General features: G+C 35.7%; 1 long non-coding RNA gene across 2 annotated transcripts in view; it reads left to right on the forward strand.

Moving 5' to 3' along the window:
• LOC130234152 (uncharacterized) overlaps positions 1 to 18,872 on the forward strand; it is a 35,511-nt gene continuing 16,639 nt past the window's right edge. For both annotated transcript variants that reach the window (XR_008838263.1, XR_008838264.1), the window contains exon 1: positions 1 to 171. This is a non-coding gene — a long non-coding RNA (uncharacterized LOC130234152). The remainder of the gene's footprint in view (positions 172 to 18,872) is intronic.

Below are 18,872 nucleotides of genomic sequence, written 5' to 3' on the forward strand. Positions count from 1 at the left end.
AGAGGACGGTAGCAACAGTTGCCTCGAGACCCCCGCTCGCCATAGTGACTGTAGTCGTGGAGACAGTTACTTACCAACGGGAGCAACACTCAGCAACAGCAGCAGCAGCAACTGGAGGAGAGAGAGGGAAAAGAACAGTAAAGCCAGGGCAGATCTAAGCACAAGGCTGAGGTGAATATCTTTTTACTGCTTGGAGAGATCAAAAATGAGTTGAATGTAAATGTGTCGGGCCATGGAGGTTGAGTAATGTACATCTGGACGTGTTTTCACGCCCTTTGCTGCCTGTTAGTGTCACATTAGCACGCTAGTTGGCTAGCTCATCTGCTTCGCCAACTTCTGTCTGTTTGTTTTGAAATCGTTTAAACTAATCCAAAACAAATACAAGTGCTTTATTTGTACGTCGAGAGCACTACGTGTTGGTTATCGCGACGGTAAGACTAATATGTTCATTAATTTGTTTAATTGACGAGCTGACCAGCTTACCAACTGGGTAAACTTTCTCTAAAAGCAGAAAGTGTTTCTAAACCAGCGACAGGAGTGACTAAACCGCTTTGTTCGCTCCGGGAATCGCTTTAATTCTCGTGGACGCGCTTGAGCTGATTCGGGTTGACTGATGTGGACCGGTTCGGATTGATTCAAGAGCTCCTGGTAAAATTGTTTTAATTAAAAATCGATCCATCCGATATACTTTACGTGTCGCTTTCCGTCTTGTCAGTGTTCTCTGGGACTTGGAGCTTCAGCTTTGAACGCATCAACAGGTTGCTGAAGTCAGTCAAGAAAAGCGGAGACCCATAAAAGTGATGCGGGTTTGTTCAACGAGCGGAGCAACTTTTCAAACTGTTAGATTATCTGTTGGTTATTAAACTTCCGAGCAATTTCAGCCTTATGGATGCGACATTTGCAGTAAAATCTCAAAAAATAATTCACAGAGAAAGTAGATATCAACATTAACATAGATATTAACATCTGTTTATATTTTCCAAAACAACCAACCAAGAAATATCAACCTGTAAACATTGGTTGTATTTTAAATGAGGAAATTAAACATGCGTTATGGATGTGACCAAAAAAGTCTGCGAGTTTACAGCGTACAACATACTAGAAATTCTGTGAATTAAACTGCACAACCCAAAAGAACGAATGCTCATCAAAAGGATAAGAGTTGGCTCCCTATTGAACAAAAAAGATTGCTTTTATTTGACATTTTTTGCATTTATGAGGGAAAAAAGCTCTGTTATGGATGTGACCGATGTGAAATTGGCATTTGTGTGATTTTGTTAAATCAAATATTGTTTGAAAACATTAACAGATACATTTTTCAGTATTTTTAAGGCACTGTAAAATACTTGCTTGCACAAAAAAGTGCAGAAATGGTTTCGCTATTTTGGCGAAAACGTTTTTCATTGCAGGGTTGACATATGCATGGAATTGCTCTTTCGTTATCTTGAAGGAAATTGAATTGTCCTTTTTGTCATCCGGTTTAAATCTGGTTGTCTTATCTGAACTAATGTGTTTTGCAGGCTGACAAAGAGTCAATGACAAAAATCTGTTTTTGTCGGAAGATTTTAAAATGTTAAAAATGCAACACTAAACCGAGTTCAACACTCCATTTAAAAATTACAAATGTTTTGGCTGTTTAATTGTTAGGAGATTGTGAGAAAAAACGTAACAAATAAACTTGGTTACACTTTATTTTGATGGTCCCTATTGCACATTTTGTTGACTAAAAGTTGCATTGCAACTACATGCCAATTCCTTCTCATTTGAGTATTAGCAGTGGTGTGCAGTAACAAATTTCAAATATTCAAACTACTGTAATTGAGTAGTTTTTCTCGGCAATTGTAATTCACTAAGTAGTTTTAAAAATGTGTACTTTTACTTTCTCTTGAGTATATTTTTAGTGCAGTATTGGTACTTTTACTTCTACTATTTACCTCCAATCTGCAGTCTCTGCTTTACGTTTTCTTGTCTATGAGGATTGGCTGAGAAGAAAAATTATTTCTGTGGATACTGTGCATTCAGTTCACACAAATAAAGTAAATCACATCGTACTAAACAACCTCAAGACATAGGAGCTTTATAAATGCAGCAAAACGTTTTAAAGCACTAAAAGTGTCCAAGAAGATGTCCAAAATTTTTATATGCCAGAGACTGTTTAGATGCATGTCACTGATGAGAAGATAAAGGATGATTACTGTATGATGACTGAAATCACAAATTGCATGTAAACACATCAGCCGTTCACAGCGTTATACTTACTACTCTCTACTCTTATTTTTTTAAAGGGCTATGTTTTACTCATACTTTGAGTAATATTAAAACAGATACTCTACTTGCACTACATTTTTGGCAAAGTAATGGTGCTTTTACTTGAGTATGATTTTTCAGTACTCTTTCCACCACTGAGTATTAGTAGACTGTCTGCCTAATATCTGGTGATACTGCTCCTTTAACAGACATTTAACTGACTATAAGAAACTTTGCAAGTTCTTGTCAATTTACACTAACCCCAACCTAACAGTACTTATAATCTATTGAGAATTAGTTGGCATGTAGATGCAATACAACTTTAATTCAACAAAATGTGTTAAAGGGACCATCAAAATAAAGTGACACCATAACCGTTTGGAAAAAGAAAATGTCACATTTGACAAGTGAATCTTGTTAGAGAAAATTACTTATATGTGAAATATGTAATTTCAATTAGCTCTAAGTTAGTGTGGTTAGGATAGTTAAAGCGAAACTGGGAATCATTCATTTTCTTTTCGGCTTAGTCCCGCCACAGTGAAATGAACTGCCAGCTTATCCAGCACATGTTTTACGCAGCGGATGCCCTTCCAGCTGCAACCCATCTCTGTGAAACATCCATACACATTCATTCACATCTATACACTACGGACAATTTAGCTTACCCAATTCACCTATACCGCATGTCTTTGGGCTGTGGGGAAAACCGGAGCGTTGGGAGAACATGCAAACTCCACACAGAAACGCCATCTGACCCAGCTGAGGCTCGAACCAGCGACCTTATTGCTGTGAGGCGACAGCACTACCTACTGCGCCACTGCGTCGCCACTGTGAATCATGTTGCTTAAAAATAATTTATTCATGAAAACAATCTGCATAATTCAAAAAGTGATCATTATTTGAGCTGCTTTTTTCCTTTTTAAAATTGTGTACATATATTTTAAACGGCATCAAATATTTTCATAAAGTTTTTCAATTTCCTGTCATATGGTTGATATAAATCTTTAATATAAATCACACTCTTTTCACTGCCATTTCCAAATATAATCATATTTCTGATACTTCATTAGTTTTCGTTTTGACATGATTAATCCCCCTCCCTCCTCCCCTAAAAATTCAGTTTTCTATTTTTTTCATCTGTCAAACTTTATTGTAACTTAGTAGAGCTGTTTCAGTGATGTAAAACACTGTACTGTAGTAATTGTGAGCAAATGAGATCTGCATTTGCATTATTAACATAATGAGATCAGGGGTGGCTGTTGACGCTAACAGTTTGTCAACAGCTTGACTGTGATCATCCAAAGCTGCTGTAATTTTTTGGAGTTGCATCTCGTCGCCGTGGCGATGTTACACCTGCTTAGCAGAGAGCCTGGTAATGAGCCCTCTTCATGACAATAGCATGCGGTCCAGGTGTCGGCCCTCATTGGGCTGTGCATTTCTATTGATCTCTCTTTATTCGAGAGTGTCCGTGCCACTGAAAGCGCAGCTGATAATGAGGGTAATTGGCAAAGAGAGAGAGCCAGATCCTGATGCGACACACGGATCATGTTGGGTGACCCGTTCTTTTCCATCTATAAAAGTGGGTAGTTTTGATCATTTCACCCTTTCTGCAGCTCCCGTTCAAGGATGTTACAGATGAGGCGTTTGGTCTGTCAAAGTGGGAGCGTGTTTGTCGCGCTGTGTGACGGGTCTCTCAGCTGAAGGGGGTAAAACAGTGGAGCGACGTGTCTGTCAGGTGCTTCACTGAGCTCTGAAATGGTCCCCAAATGCAGCTTCGCAACACAGCATCTCCAAAGCCCTGAGATCCGGTGTCTGTAATGAAATATGTTGTTACAGGTGCATGTCCAGGCTGGAGGAGAAATGAATGATTCATGTAATTGAAGTTAATTATTGATGGGGCCAATCGCTGCTTCCTGGGCTGTGTGATGTCCAGTTAGCTTGTTTTCACAGGGTTTAGTTTGCACACTTGTGCTCTTCTTGCCTTCAATCTTGAGTGTCAGAAGTGTCTTGTTAATATGACTGACTCCATTAAGTAGTATAACATAATTTCACTGTAAATTGTCATATTTTTCTATTCCATATACTTTAATTAGGCCCCTTTGTAGGTGTAGAAACTGTGTTAGTCCCTTTTTAATGCCTGGCTATACTTAATGTTTTACATTCTCACTCAGCCGGATACGTTTGACATGTTCTATACAACTGACTGAATGTTCTGTTTCAACACATGCCTTGGGTTTGCACTGCTGTATGCTGATGTGGATCATCTGCATAGACAGAAAACTGGGCTGCATGTATACAGTGTGTATGGATGTCCACACACACTTCTGATGTAAAAATTGTGTTGTGAGGACAACGCAAAAAGGCATTCAGCAGAAGTGTTTATTTATACGGCAGTTTGTTTGGTGTCATACACTGCAGTTTATTAGCAGGTGTAAACGGGCCCTCAGTAAGCAAATTTGTATGAAACTCAGGGCCTTGATAACAGGTGTGTAATTGATGTGCCTCCAAATGGAATAGCAAAGATGATGATTACCGTACAGGTTTCCCACTGTATGTACACTGTAAAAAATAAATCTGTAAAATTTACGGTAAAAAACTGCAGCTGTGGTTGCCAGTATTTTACTGTTAAAAATAAGGTACAAGTACCGTAAAAGTAATTTTTCATTTTTACAGTAAACTACCGTATTTCAATAATTTATGGATGTAATATGTCTGTATTTTGAATTACCATCATCTACACATCTTTTGTTACACAGATAGACACATTAACAGCCATATGCAGGTGGTGATGAGAAAGTTAAATAATGAACCAATGCTCATCACAAACAACTTTTCCCACAAGCAGAAAAGTGTATCAGTGTATAGAAGGTGCTCAGTATCATTCACACAGCCGCTAAACACCAGTATGGTAACACGCAAAAAATTAAAGTCATGAAATAAACATTGTTTATCAACATTAGATGTAACATAAATCTCTAATGTACATAACTGATGGGGAAACAACTAAAAAGATCCATAGTAATGTAAAAAAAAAGCATAAAAAGTGACATGCAGGGAATTCTTGGAAAGTCAGTTTACGGTTATTCGCTGTATATATTAGGGAAACATACTGTTAACGAGGTTATTGATTTTTACTTTAGCATGTTTACAGTTTTTTTACAGTTGAAATCACGGCCATTTTTTACAGTGTATGTATTCCATTTCCTATACATTTTCAGGTAATTTTGTCTCGATCTAATTGAATTGGTTCAGCCCTAAACTACTATTAAATCAGAAACAACTGTTTTTAGTGTTGGTAATAAAACAGTAATGGCTCAAATATGGCTCCTGAACATTCAGCTTTGTCATCACAGGAATACATAACATTCAAATCTAAGACAGTTAGAGTACAGTGATATACTGTATTTATTGCCTAAATAAATGGACACCTTGTATGGATAAAAGACGTTTGAACTGTATATTATGGTATAATTAAACATTGGCATGACACAACTTGTTGGCCTTCAAACTAATTTATTATCTTTGCTTTTGAAAAAAGCTGAATGAGGCATTTAGATAGTTCTAAGTGGCATTACGTTTATTTTAGCTCACTCATTGCTTCTGTTTCTATGGTAGTAGTAATATGAATGGAAGGTAATTTAAGCCTATCTAAAGTGGGCTATTTGTGTATGTAGACTTTGAGTAATCTATATAATAAATCTTCAAGGCCTCACACATTTACTGTATAATAGGAAACCTGGCATTTTTATCATTCACGAGTCTGCTGTGCTTTTACTGGTTCTTTCACCATGGCTACTGTATTGATGAATGTAGTATAGTTTACCTGCTGAAAAAGACAGGTGATTAAGCTCATTAATATGAATTAATTCATGTTATTTCTGCTTAATGTTTCTTGGGGCCTGTCACGTAGGGGTGTGCTCTGTGATGTTTTTTGATCATAGATGATTAAATTGACTTCTTGATAAGCTTTTAAAAAAATATTGTAGTATAGTGCTCATTGTGCCATTGCAATACTGGCGGCTATTTCTCAATTATCTATACAACACGACATAAATTCTCATTAAATAGTAACAGAGTGGTAGAGTTACACTCACGGCTCTTGTCAAATGTACATTAGGTTTAGCCATGCCGGTTAAACATTAATGGCAAATTCAGCTCCGCATTTTTTTTCAAGCACACACACACCTGGGAAAGAGCGCGATTATCTTTTTCTTGAACTTCGAATTATGCCAAAACTGTCAAAACCACACAAGATTTTCTAATAAACATTCATTTTTTTGTGTCGAAAGTGAAAGAAAACAAGAGAAAGATGTGTGATTTGTTTAGGTCTTAACATGCTGTCGCGTCTCATTAAAGAGATAGTTCTCTCACACACACACACACACAAATAAATGAAAATTGTGCTGTCATTTACTCACCCTTGACTCGATTCGAACCAGTTTGAGGTTTATTTCTGTTGAACACAAAAGATGATATTTTGAAAAATGTTGGAAACCTGTAACCATTGACTTCAATTGTAGATGTTTTTCTATTATGGATGTCAATGGTTACAGATTTTTCAAAATATCACACCCACACGCATAAAGATACACTGAAAGATGTGGGTGACCAAACAGTATCTGGCTGTTTAGGAAAAAATACTTGCAACTGCTGGGTTACTCACATGTCTGGTGTAAAATGACTTGAGAGTGAGTAAATGATGGCATAATTATTTTTTTTTGGATCAACTATCCATTTGATGCTTACAAAATAATTAAAAAAACATGAATTTTTAAATTTGTTTATTCCATTTCTTGCATATTTGTAATGTGAATCTTTGTTTTATTAATTTGAATACAAAATATGACAGATTTTTATCTTTGCCCACATTGTCTTAAGTGTCGATCATTCTTCTTATGTTGTTACCTTGTTAGTCTTTGTTTTTAAAAGAAGGTAATTAGTTTGGCAGTACTGCTCAGACAACTTGCAGAATAGTAAACTCAACATCAGAAAGAATCATGATCATTTTTGCAATATCGCCTACCCCTACTGTCACAAGATCTAATTAATATTAAAAAGCTAAAGGTTGGCTCCAGGTCCCAAGGTGGTCATGCTGAAATATTGTTTGACCTCAAAACATCTCCTCAAAACACCACAGATGTGTTAATTATAGATAGCTAGATTTGCTCATTCAAGGAATGGATCAGCTCTAAAGCTGTGGGCAAATTCAAAACCATTTGTTCACTTGTTTTGACAAAGCCCCGTAATGCTATGTAGTCAAAATCAAGCTTTTAATTTGGTTACACACCCACCGCAAAGAAAAATAAAGGAATGGGAATGGAATTCCGCGCAACCCAGATCCAAGCAGCTGTTATGTTTACATGGCAACTTGATACACAAATACAGTCTGAGTTATGGAAAGAGAGGGGCTGGGCTGGGGGTCTGTGTTATTCTTTCAAAACTTAGTGGTTTTTAATCAGCTCTCTTCAGTCACTGTTTGTGGTGATGGACGTGCACAGTCTTGGCAAAGCAGGTGATGAGATAACTGAGAGGAAATCAGGTACCATATTTAGACAGCTGACTCACCTAAACGCTCCAAATATTATATTCACTTCCACTTCCAAGGGAATAGTCAGGATTAGATAGTGTTTGTGAACTATAGTCTTTTGCACATATGGACAATCAATCAAAAATATGATTGTGAAAATATGAAATTGTGTTATATGGACAAAAATAATTTCTCATTCTCCAATATATCTTCTTTTATGCTCCACAGAAGAAAGAAGGTTATTGGGGTTTGTAAATGAGTTATTGGTTTTTCAAACTATAAGAATATGATAAACTCCACAGCACAACTAATGGCATAGAGAAACAAAATTGAAATCCCTTTTAGAATGATGATTTTTTTTTTCTCATCCAAGAATTGATATCGCCATTGACAGCCAATCAGAATCCATTCCAATATATAAAGTGACAGATAATAACAACAACTCTGTGTGCTTAAAATAAACATTATGGTACCGTCTGGTAGTGTGGATCCTCATTATTGTAATTTTTAACCTAATTTTTGGATGTTAATATGCCTTAAAGGGGCTATTTGTAGAGTTCAGTTACCGCTAAATAAACAGCAGCTGCAGCAACTTGTTGCTTGTGCACAAATAAGGTACAAGAGAATGAAAATCAATGACTATCTTTGCAGTAAGATATAATGGTAATAAACATCTCAACATCATGTACAATGCCAAGAGTGATGTTTAGAAGAACACGTATGCAACTATACACTTTCATCCTAACAACTAAATCTCAACAAAAATGACAGTGATGAAATAGCTGGAATTAACAAAGCATCTGATCATATCAATCTGGATGTTTACACAAGATTTGCACTGGTATCATGTTAACAGGTGAGGTTATAAAAAGACGCTAACATCGTAGCAGGCACACAACATCATAAGACTTTATTACCAGGTTAGCTTTAGGATGTGATGTCAGGTAACCAGAGTTCAATGTCTAGCCAGTGTCTAAGGACAATCATATTTTGACGTCCAATAGTGACGTCAAATGACGTTGATATTTATATGATTTTAGGTTCTGTTGGAAAGTGACCAAAATCCCATATCAAGCTAACATCTTAAACCAATGCCATATTGATGTCAAAAAATGACATTTGATTCATCAGGTATGGCAACCAAAATCCAACATCTAATAGACGTCATAGTGGTAACGTCCACACAATGCCAAGCTGTAACCTCAGACGTTGATATTTGGTTGATTTTAGGTTGGATGTTGGACATTGATGTCGGGCTGATGTTGGGTTCTGACGTCATGTTGATGTTCTGTGCCTGCTGGGGTTACATTAGTTGACATCAGTGGTGGAAAGAGTAAACAGTGTAGTGGAAGTAGAGTAAAAGTATCTGTTGTAAATATTACTCAAAGTATGAGGAAAAAGTTGACCTTTCAAAAGTACTCAAGAGTAGTGAGTATTACGCTGTAAAAAGCTGATGCATTTACATGTAATTGGTGGATGTATGCAAACGTACCATTCTGTAGTGCGTTTAGTTATTGCTTAACAGACACACAATGTCATAAGATGGTAATATTAGGTTAGATTTAGCGCAGTGCTATTTTGATGCCTAATAACAACATCAAATGACATTGATATTTGGTCAATTTTAGGTTGTGTTAGAAAGTGACCAAAATCCAGTGTCAAGCCAACATTTTAAACCAACGTCATATTGACGTCAAATACTGACATTTATTAGTCAGGTATGGCAACCAAAATCGAACGTCTGACAGACGTCATAGTGGTAACGTCCACACAACGTCAAGCTGTAACATCATTAGATGTTTATATTTGGTTGCTTTTAGCTTGGGCATGGCGTTGGGTTCTTATGTCAACCAGATTTTTATTGCAATGTCCCTGCGACATTGGGGTACAATGGCAATCTGACGTCATGTTGATGTCTTGTGCCTGCTAAGGCCATTTTGGTCATCATACAGTAAACATCCTTCATCTTCTCAACAGTGATGTGCATCTAAATAATCTCTTGGTCAATGTGTGTAAAGATTTTGGTCATCTTCTTGGACACTTTTAATGCTTCCAAACTGTTTGCTGCAATTATAAATCACTCATGTCTTGAGGTAGTTTATTTATGATGCAATTTACCTTCTATGTGCAATTTGATTAGACAGGAATCAGAGGACAGATTTTTTTTTTAATTCCAATAGACAAGAAAAAATAAAGTAGTGACTGCAGGTTGAGGGAAAGTAGTGGGGTAAAAGTACCAATACTGCACTAAAATTGTACTCAAGAGAAAGTAAAAGTACACATTTTTGAAACTACTTTCAGAGAAAAACTACTCAATTACAGTAGTTTGAGTGTTTGTAATTTGTTACTTTACAGGACTGGTTGACATGTATACATCACATACATTTTTTTTCTTGCCAAAATGTCCCTCACATAAAAATCAGTTTATCAGCTTTATAGATAATCTAGGAATTTGAGTATGGTCTCATGTTTATTAAGTTTCATTACAAGCCATTCTCACACATTGGCATTGAAAAAAAATCTTGTATACATTGGTCCTGTAATTTCAAAACAGTTTTAAACACTTCAAGGAAAGCAGCTCCCAGTGTCTTCATTTACATAGCAGAAAGCGATAGGTGTGATATTGTGTACCTAAACCAGTACGCGTATATGAATCCCCTCATTAGATCACGTTCATCCATCAGTGCCCATGTTCGTGTCCTGTTCCTGGGTCAAAGTTCAGCTCAAGTCATCTTCCATCATGGGGACTTTATGATTGTTGTTGCAGCATCTATACTGTAACCTTAAACCACACTGAGCTTTTAATGAACTGTAGTAGAGAAGACAGCTGCGTTGGTTTCCTGTGAAAGGTATTTGTGAGTGTGCATCGATGCACCATGGGGGAAGGGTGTCGTAGGGGGTGGCAGATGACCAGATCCAACTCTCCTGTGTGTGTGTGTGTGTCTGTGTGTCTGTGTGCATGATTAAGCCTATGCTGTATTTAGCATATGTGGAAGAAGCCCAGCTCAGAGATCTTTACTGTACCCACCCGACCGCTGCCCTTGTACTCGGTCATAATACTTCATTATTAGATTATACAAAATATGCTGAATTAGCTGAGCTGAGTTGAAATCATCTGCTTTGGCACTGTCAAAAAGTCTATTTACAAAGCAAGCGTTTTAGACCATCCCGGCAGTGAAAGCAGCACTGTTGGTTATTGAACTCTTTCACGTCTCCATAGATATCATTATCATGTTTTGTTATTGTGTTTATGGCTGCAATTATCTCTTTATCTTATCTCTCACTGTTACATTACAGAAATAAACTTCCCCCTTTAACTTTACACAGAGTTGACGGGTTGAGATGCAGCCAAGAAGATTCAGTCTGGTAATTGTGTGCAAATAGTTATTTTATCTCTGTTGTTATTGCACATGCTTGGGATTAATGATTTCAACAAGCTCTGAGCCCTTGGAATTAAACTTTGATGCACATCTGATTTGTTCTACAAACATGAATGATGCACCAATATTATTTTTTAAAGGGTTAGTTCAGCCAAAATGAAAATTTCGTTATTAATTACTCACCCTCATGTCATTCCAAATCGCTGATACCTTTGTTTATGTTCAGAACACAAATGAAGATGCATTGGTTGGAATTTGAGAGCTCCCTCATCCTCCATAGGCAGCAAGGTTTTTCCTTTGTTTTTGACATTTTTCTTAATTTTTAACCATTCTCAAAACAGATCATATGCCTTCAGTGATTCATTATAAAGCTATAAGAATACATTTGTGGGCATATAAAACAAAAATATATGTTTTATTGACTCCTCAGTGTCAGTATAGGGCGCACATTCACAACCAGTGTACATGCATGCAACTTACTTCACATATCACATCTTTTGCGCGCACGCGTTTGTTATTTCTTTTCTTGTGCGCATATTGGGCGTGACCAGCAGTCACGCTTTCCAGGCACACCTAGTTAAAAGAATGGCGCGAGTCAAGTGTCAAGAACTGACTGTTCCGCTTTATAATTTGTATGGAATATACACATTTCCACTCCAAAGGAAAAAAAAATACAAAATGAAAATTCCAAACAAGTTCATAATGTAGTTGATCAAATGTGCCTTTCAGACAGAGGTTCAGCAGACTTTGACTACATTTTGTTCTCTTTTAAAAGGGAAATACATAGTTAATATCCTGCTTAGATTCACATTAGACAAATACTATTTAAGTATTTATTCATATTTTTATTCATTTATTCATTGTTCTGTCATTTATTATCAGTGTAAAATTATTATTTTAATTAATTATAATTATATAATTATGTTTAAATGCCAAAAACTTATTTTTAAGTCCAAAGAGAAATATACTATTGTTTGGTTTTTAATTATTATCATTATTATTATTATTATTATTATTATTATTATTATTATTATTATTATTATTATTATTATTATTATTATGTGCTGTATTATTTGGTTACTGAGCAGCAATAAATAACACTTTAAAATATAAGGAGTTTTCATGTGCTTTTTTTATTTTTATTTTTTTTATTTTTTATTTTTATTTCTTTTCTAAACTAGTAATGCTTTGAAATTGAATTTTGAAAATAAACGCATGATAACCGTAAAACTATGATTATGATTATTATTGTTGCATCCCTAATTTGAGTTAATATGTCAGAAGTGTGGCATGTGAACACTCACCCTATACAGACAAAGAGGAGAAGAAAGTGCTGAATAAAGTTGTGACTTCAGTTTTATGTTCACACAAATGTATTCTCATCGCTTGGTAATATTCAAATTGAACCAGATGAGTATGAGGGAGAATTGAGTATGAGGGAGCCCTCAGATTTCATCTAAAGTATCTTCATTTGTATTCCGAAGATGAACAAAGGTCTCAGGGGTTTGGAAAAACATGAGGGTGAGTAATTAAAGACATAATTTTCTTTTTTTGGGGTGAACTAACCCTTTAACGGTAAGACTTTCTGTTATAGCCAGACCACGAAATTAACTACATTTTATAAACCAATCCATATTTTATAGACTGTCTTTCATCACCATTTTAGTCTGTAAGTTTTATATTACATATTGCAGCCTTTGGATGAATTAGTTGTTTTCCTCTTTTATACATTGCTTGGATTAAAGTGTGTTAAATAAAGAAATGTAAGTATCAAGGGTTATCAATTACTGCTGGAGTGATATAGCGATGATGACTCATATGTATTTAAAGACTTGTTTGAACAGTAATAAATGTAGACTGTGTCAACAGCTTTAAGTATGCAATGTTTCACACAATTAAATGTTTAACAGATATTCAAGCACATTTGAACAAATATGATTTCTGAACGTTGACGGCATATTTAAAAAGTGCTATAATTTTTGCTTTTCTTTTATTAGACAGATTGGTTTAACAAAGATGGAAAGCTAATGAAGGCTGAGACTGAATCTCCTGTCCACCTGCTCATAATTCTTAGTGCTGTCAAAATAAAAATCTCGCTTGCATTGTGTATAAGCCGAATAATAATACCTGTCAGCATTTTCATTTTTTAATTAACTGCATCAAACAATTCTTAAAAAAAAAAACTAAAGTATATGAAAGATTTCACCCACAAATGACAGATTACTCACTCTTAACTTTTTCCAAAAATAATTAAGTGGTTATTTTTCTAATTTTATTTGGTGGACTTATTCTTCTGTTGAACACAAAAGATATTTACAAGAATGCTAGTAACTTGCGCACTTTAGCCCCTTTCACACATACAGACTTTTCCGGAACATTGCTGGTAAATTGGTAAAAAGGGATGATGTGTGAACGAGCCCTTTCTTTCCGGCAATTTTCTGGAAGAAGTTGTTACATTACCGGTAATTTGCTGAAATGCTGCTCTGCGTGAACGCAGAAGGAAAATTGCTGGAAAGAGCGTTCGCACCGAAGGTGTCAAAGGTTGCTCGGCCACCCTGGAGCCTTCAGCTCCGACAAATGTATTCTCATCGCTTAATAATATTCCAATTAAAGCGTCAAAATTCGCTACGTTGATCTTGTATTTAAAGGGGCCATTGCAGCATATCATATCAGTTAAATTCCCGCATAAAACATGCTTTCTAGCGTGAAAATGTTGCACACAAGTTACATGTGGCTCTGCTTAATTATCCAATGTGTCCATATGTCTGAAATATTCTGAAGCAGCAATACTGTTTTGTATTGTTGAATGAGATTCCCACTTTTTTAAAGAAAAAAAATAATTAATGCACATCAGTAACTCGCCAGTAGCGTTTTTAATGTGTGTTCCTGTAAGAAAACATAGTAAATAATTGGAAATCCGGCAACCGCAATAATAAACAACTGTGGTCGGAACCAAAGTTCTCAGGCGGTGAACTTCTACATTCCGATTGCTTGGGTTGTTGCTAGATCAGATATGGTTGCGGCCAGAGTTATTAAAATTATTTATTATATTTCCCATTTATTTTATTAACGTCTACCCCCACCCCAACCCTAAACCCAGCTGTCACAGTAACATAAAAAACAGTAGTTCTGCTGAGTATTGTTTATGCTATTTATTAAATTACCCAATAAATTGTATTTTTTATCATCTCTCCCGACCCTAACCCTAAACTCAACCGTCACAGTATTGTAAAAATATTAATTATTGTTATACAGTGTCATAAAAAATGCTGCTATATTGATGTATACAGACTTTACCTATTGCTTGTCACCTATAGCACATTACCATAAAGAGATTTAAACTCTCCTCGACGGCCACACCTGCTCCTGGCCGCTGGCCCCCATTGAAAATGAATGACTTACGGCTACTTTGACGCTCTTGTCGCTTTTGGTGTGAACGTACAGTTAGAACTGACATGAGACGTCTACTCCAGTCAATCGGAACATTCAGACGCATTCACATTCGTGCTGTTTATGAAAATAAAAACCATTGAATACTTTTCCAGACATGTTTAGCTGCTAGTTGTTAGTCAGATAACATTTCTATGTTCATTATTAATGCCAACTGTGGGAAAAAATTAGCTAAAATGCTTATGATAAACCGCTGTGAGTTTACCTGCAAGCCCTGCGTTCAGCAGTAAGGTGTTCAAGCACGTGAAGAAGGAGTGCTCTGGTGAGTACACCTTGACATAGGAAACAGAATTTGTAATGTAATCAAATGTGTAAACATTTAGCTGCGGTTGACGCTTTTGCCTTTGGATGTCTCTGGGACAAAAGCAGCTGCATGAATGCTAAAGTTTTAAATAAAAGTGAAACCATCAACAAAAGCCTACTCCAATTATGTTTACAAATACAAGCACAGCCATTTAGAGGCTATTTCTGGTTAATGATGTCAGAATTTACCAGTATTTTAGAATGGATGTGTCTGGTCTTTTCCGGAAAAATTCCAGAACATCCTTGCCTGTGTGAAAAATGCTTTTTTGAATCTACCGGTTAAGTCATTCCTGTGTGAAAGGGGCTATTGACTTCCATACTTCCTATTATAGAAGTCAATTGGTGCCAACAACCAGCATTCTTCAAAATATCTTCTTTTGTGTTCAACAGAAGAAAGAAACTCATTAAGGCTTAAAACCACAGAGAGTTATCGATGAGGTCATTTTCATTTTGGGGTCCCTTTAAACATTTACTTTGCCAGCTTTGAAAACTCGGACAGGGATTGTATTCTCAGTCTTCACAGGTTCACTGTCCTTAACAGACATTCAGAGTGCACACATTTTTTGCATTATGAGCCTTTTAATATCTATTATACATGTAATTTTGCGAAACCTTTGCAGTATGTTTGCATTATTTATAATTTAAAGTGAAAGCATGTGATCTCATACCAGCTTTATATTGACCACCAGCCTCCTTGCTCTCTAAGATATCATCGTTGGCAATCAAAAATCCATATTGGTTAAACACAGATTTCAATCATCACTGATCACCTAGCAACATCCTAAAAGCCCATTAGAACACCTTAGCAACCACATATCAATATGACAACCATTCTCATCAGCTTTAGCAAATTTTGTTCACCACACACAGAAAATTACATTTAATGACAATATCTCAAAACTGAATGTCATTCAGCCACTCCATTTGATGCATTAATATGTAAAGGTAATTGTAGTGCTCTGATCCCTCTCGTTTTAAGGAAAAAAAAGGAAACGGATGACTTGGCTGTGAGAAGTCTGAGAAACAGGCTGAGACTTGTATGAGACTGAAATGTGTTGCTCAGAAGAGCCTCTCCCTCAGTGTTCACCCCCTAGACTCCCCCCACCGTTCGTCTCAAGCCGCTCCTCGTCGGGGCGTTCTTTACATTCCACCTGCTTTGTATCGTAGCTCCACAACCGCTAATTAAATTTCCTGCCGCAAACAGCACACTGGGCTGTGACATTTGCATCACAATGGCCTCCTCTCTCTCGCCTTCTCTGATAGTCTGGAGACATGGACAGTCCTTCCAATGTCCCTTATTTTTACTGTTGCATATTATATGACTGCTTTCTGGTCAATTTTCATATTGTAACATGCTGACATTTTTTTTACAGTGTTCAGGATTTAGGAAAAACCTTTTAAACTAAATATTTACTTAATGAAAAAGTAGAAAAAGTCCAGATTTAGAATGGGCTCAAGTTCTGTCTTCTGTTTTGTTTAATATCCATCACTACTAGATTTGGCACAGCGTATACTGTCAGATCCCATTCCTTCTCCTCTGCACTGTAAAAAATTAATTCGTAAAATTTACGGCAGCTGTGGTTGCCAGTATTTCACTGTTAAAAATAACGTAAAAACTAAACTACTGTATTTCATTAATTTATAGATGTAAAATGTCTGTATTTTGAATTACCATCATCTTCACATCCATTGTTACACAGATAGTAACACAGATGTAACACAGCCATTTGCAAGTGGTGATGAGAATCCTCATCACAAACAACTTTTCCCTCAAGCAGAAAAGTCTATCAGTATTTAGAAGATGCTCAGTGTAATTCACTACTAAACACCAGTATGGTAACACACATAAAATTATTATTATTATTATTATTTTATTTATTTTTATTAGAATAAAATTAAAGTCATGAAATAAACATTGTTTATCAAGAGATGTAGCATAAACCTCTAATGGACATAACTGATGTGGAAACAACTAAAAAGATCCATAGTAATGTCAACAAAAAACAAAAAAGTAATGTGCCATGCAGTGAATTCTGGAAAAGTCAATTCACAGTTATTCGCCGTATATATTAAGGAAACCTACTGTTAACCAGGTTACAGATTTTTACTGTAGCATTTTTACAGTGTTTTACGGTTCAAATCATGGCCAATTTTTACAGCATGCAGTAGTTCACTCTGGTAGTAGTTCACTCTGGAAAAATACAGTTTATTTTGGACTTTTCTTTTAACAACGTTAACGTCTTTGTAGTCATGACTGCTTAAGCATTTCCTGCACAGTTTAGCTACCATTCATTCCTCTCTGTGCATAGACGCCAAGGAAGAACTTGTTGATTCGGTGATTGCTGAACTTTGAGCGCCCTCTGTACTATCAGTCTATTGTATGCAAACCTTGTCAGTCGTTTACCCCCCACCCCCACCCTCATCAACCCAGGCCAGCGTGTCTTGTGGAGGAGCGAATCAACTCCAATAAAACCAGGTTCTTCTTTTTTGTTTATTACAAAAATTCACACAACTTCCAAGCAGTTAAAAGTTCTTGTAAATTACAGATCAGCAAAACATTTGTTAATAAGACTACAGTAAACAGTTTATTAATGCAGCAGAATTGATTCCGTTTTGCTAATATTTATTGTAAATGGTATTTCACAAGTAATGACATGACTGAATCTTTCAGATGTCTCAAGTCATGTGATATCTTATCTTGAAAAGACACATCGCATTTTACTCATAATTCCTCCTAATGAAATCCACCTGACATTGTTTGGTGATCAGGCGTAAATCAGATTGATGGCTGTAAACACAAGATGTCAATCTTGAAACTGGGTGGATGCAATTGCAGATAAGAAATAAGATGTTGCATATTAGACATTCAAGCGAAAATCTTTCTATTTTTGACCGAATATTGTCTAAATTTTATACAATTTTGGGAGATATTATGCATGATGAATATTTTATTATTAATAATTAGTTTGATTGACAAGTATTCTGTTTGTAATGGGTTTTTAAAAGAAATGTTTTAATGTTTTTTTCTTTAAACCAGATATTAAGTATTTAGTTAGATTTATTTATTTATCTGTAAACTCGACGAGCGGCACGGTGGCTAAGTTGTTAGCACTGTCGCCTCACAGCAAGAAGGTCGCTGGTTCAAGTCCTGGCTGGGTCAGTTGACATTTCTGTGTGGAGTTTGCATGTTCTCCCAGTGTTGGTGTGGGTTTCCTCCAGGTGCACTGGTTTCCCAACAATCCAAATACATAATGTATAGGTGAACTGAATAAACTAAATTGGTCGTAGTGTATTAGTGTGTGTTTGAATGTGTGTGTATGGGTGTTTCCCAATACTGGGTTGCAGCTGGAAGGGCATCTTCTGTGTAAAACTTTTGCTGGAATAATTAACAGTTTATTCCGCTATGGTGACCTCTGAAATACAGACTAAGCCAAAGGAAAATTAATGAATGAATAAATAAACCCGATAAAGTAATCAATTGCTTCTTAAAGCGTGGTCACACTTACCATTGTTTGGTAAGATTTTGTTGAACATTTAAATTACAGAATTTATTAATCTACATTTTTTTGCCATTAACCAAAAGAAAGCTGATTGATTTAAGCACTATTAATGATAAGTAATGTACCATTTTGTCTCCAGAATTGCACAAAAAATAAATAAATAAATAAATTACTTATATATATATATATATATATATATATATATATATATATATATATATATATATATATATATATATATATATATATATATATATATATATATATATATATATATATATATATATATATATATATATATATATATATATATAAACCAGCTGTTTGTTTTGTTGAATGCAACAATTAAGTTAAGAAGTTAAGAATGAAGTAGAAAACCACAACAAGATATTTTCTTTCCCACCAGAAATGTGGGAAATCTCTCCTGGAGTTTGGCACAAATGTGTGTGTGTGTGTCTGGGCTCT

This window comes from Danio aesculapii, chromosome 8 (genome assembly GCF_903798145.1).
Source record: "Danio aesculapii chromosome 8, fDanAes4.1, whole genome shotgun sequence".
In the NCBI taxonomy this organism is placed as follows: Eukaryota; Metazoa; Chordata; class Actinopteri; order Cypriniformes; family Danionidae; genus Danio; species Danio aesculapii.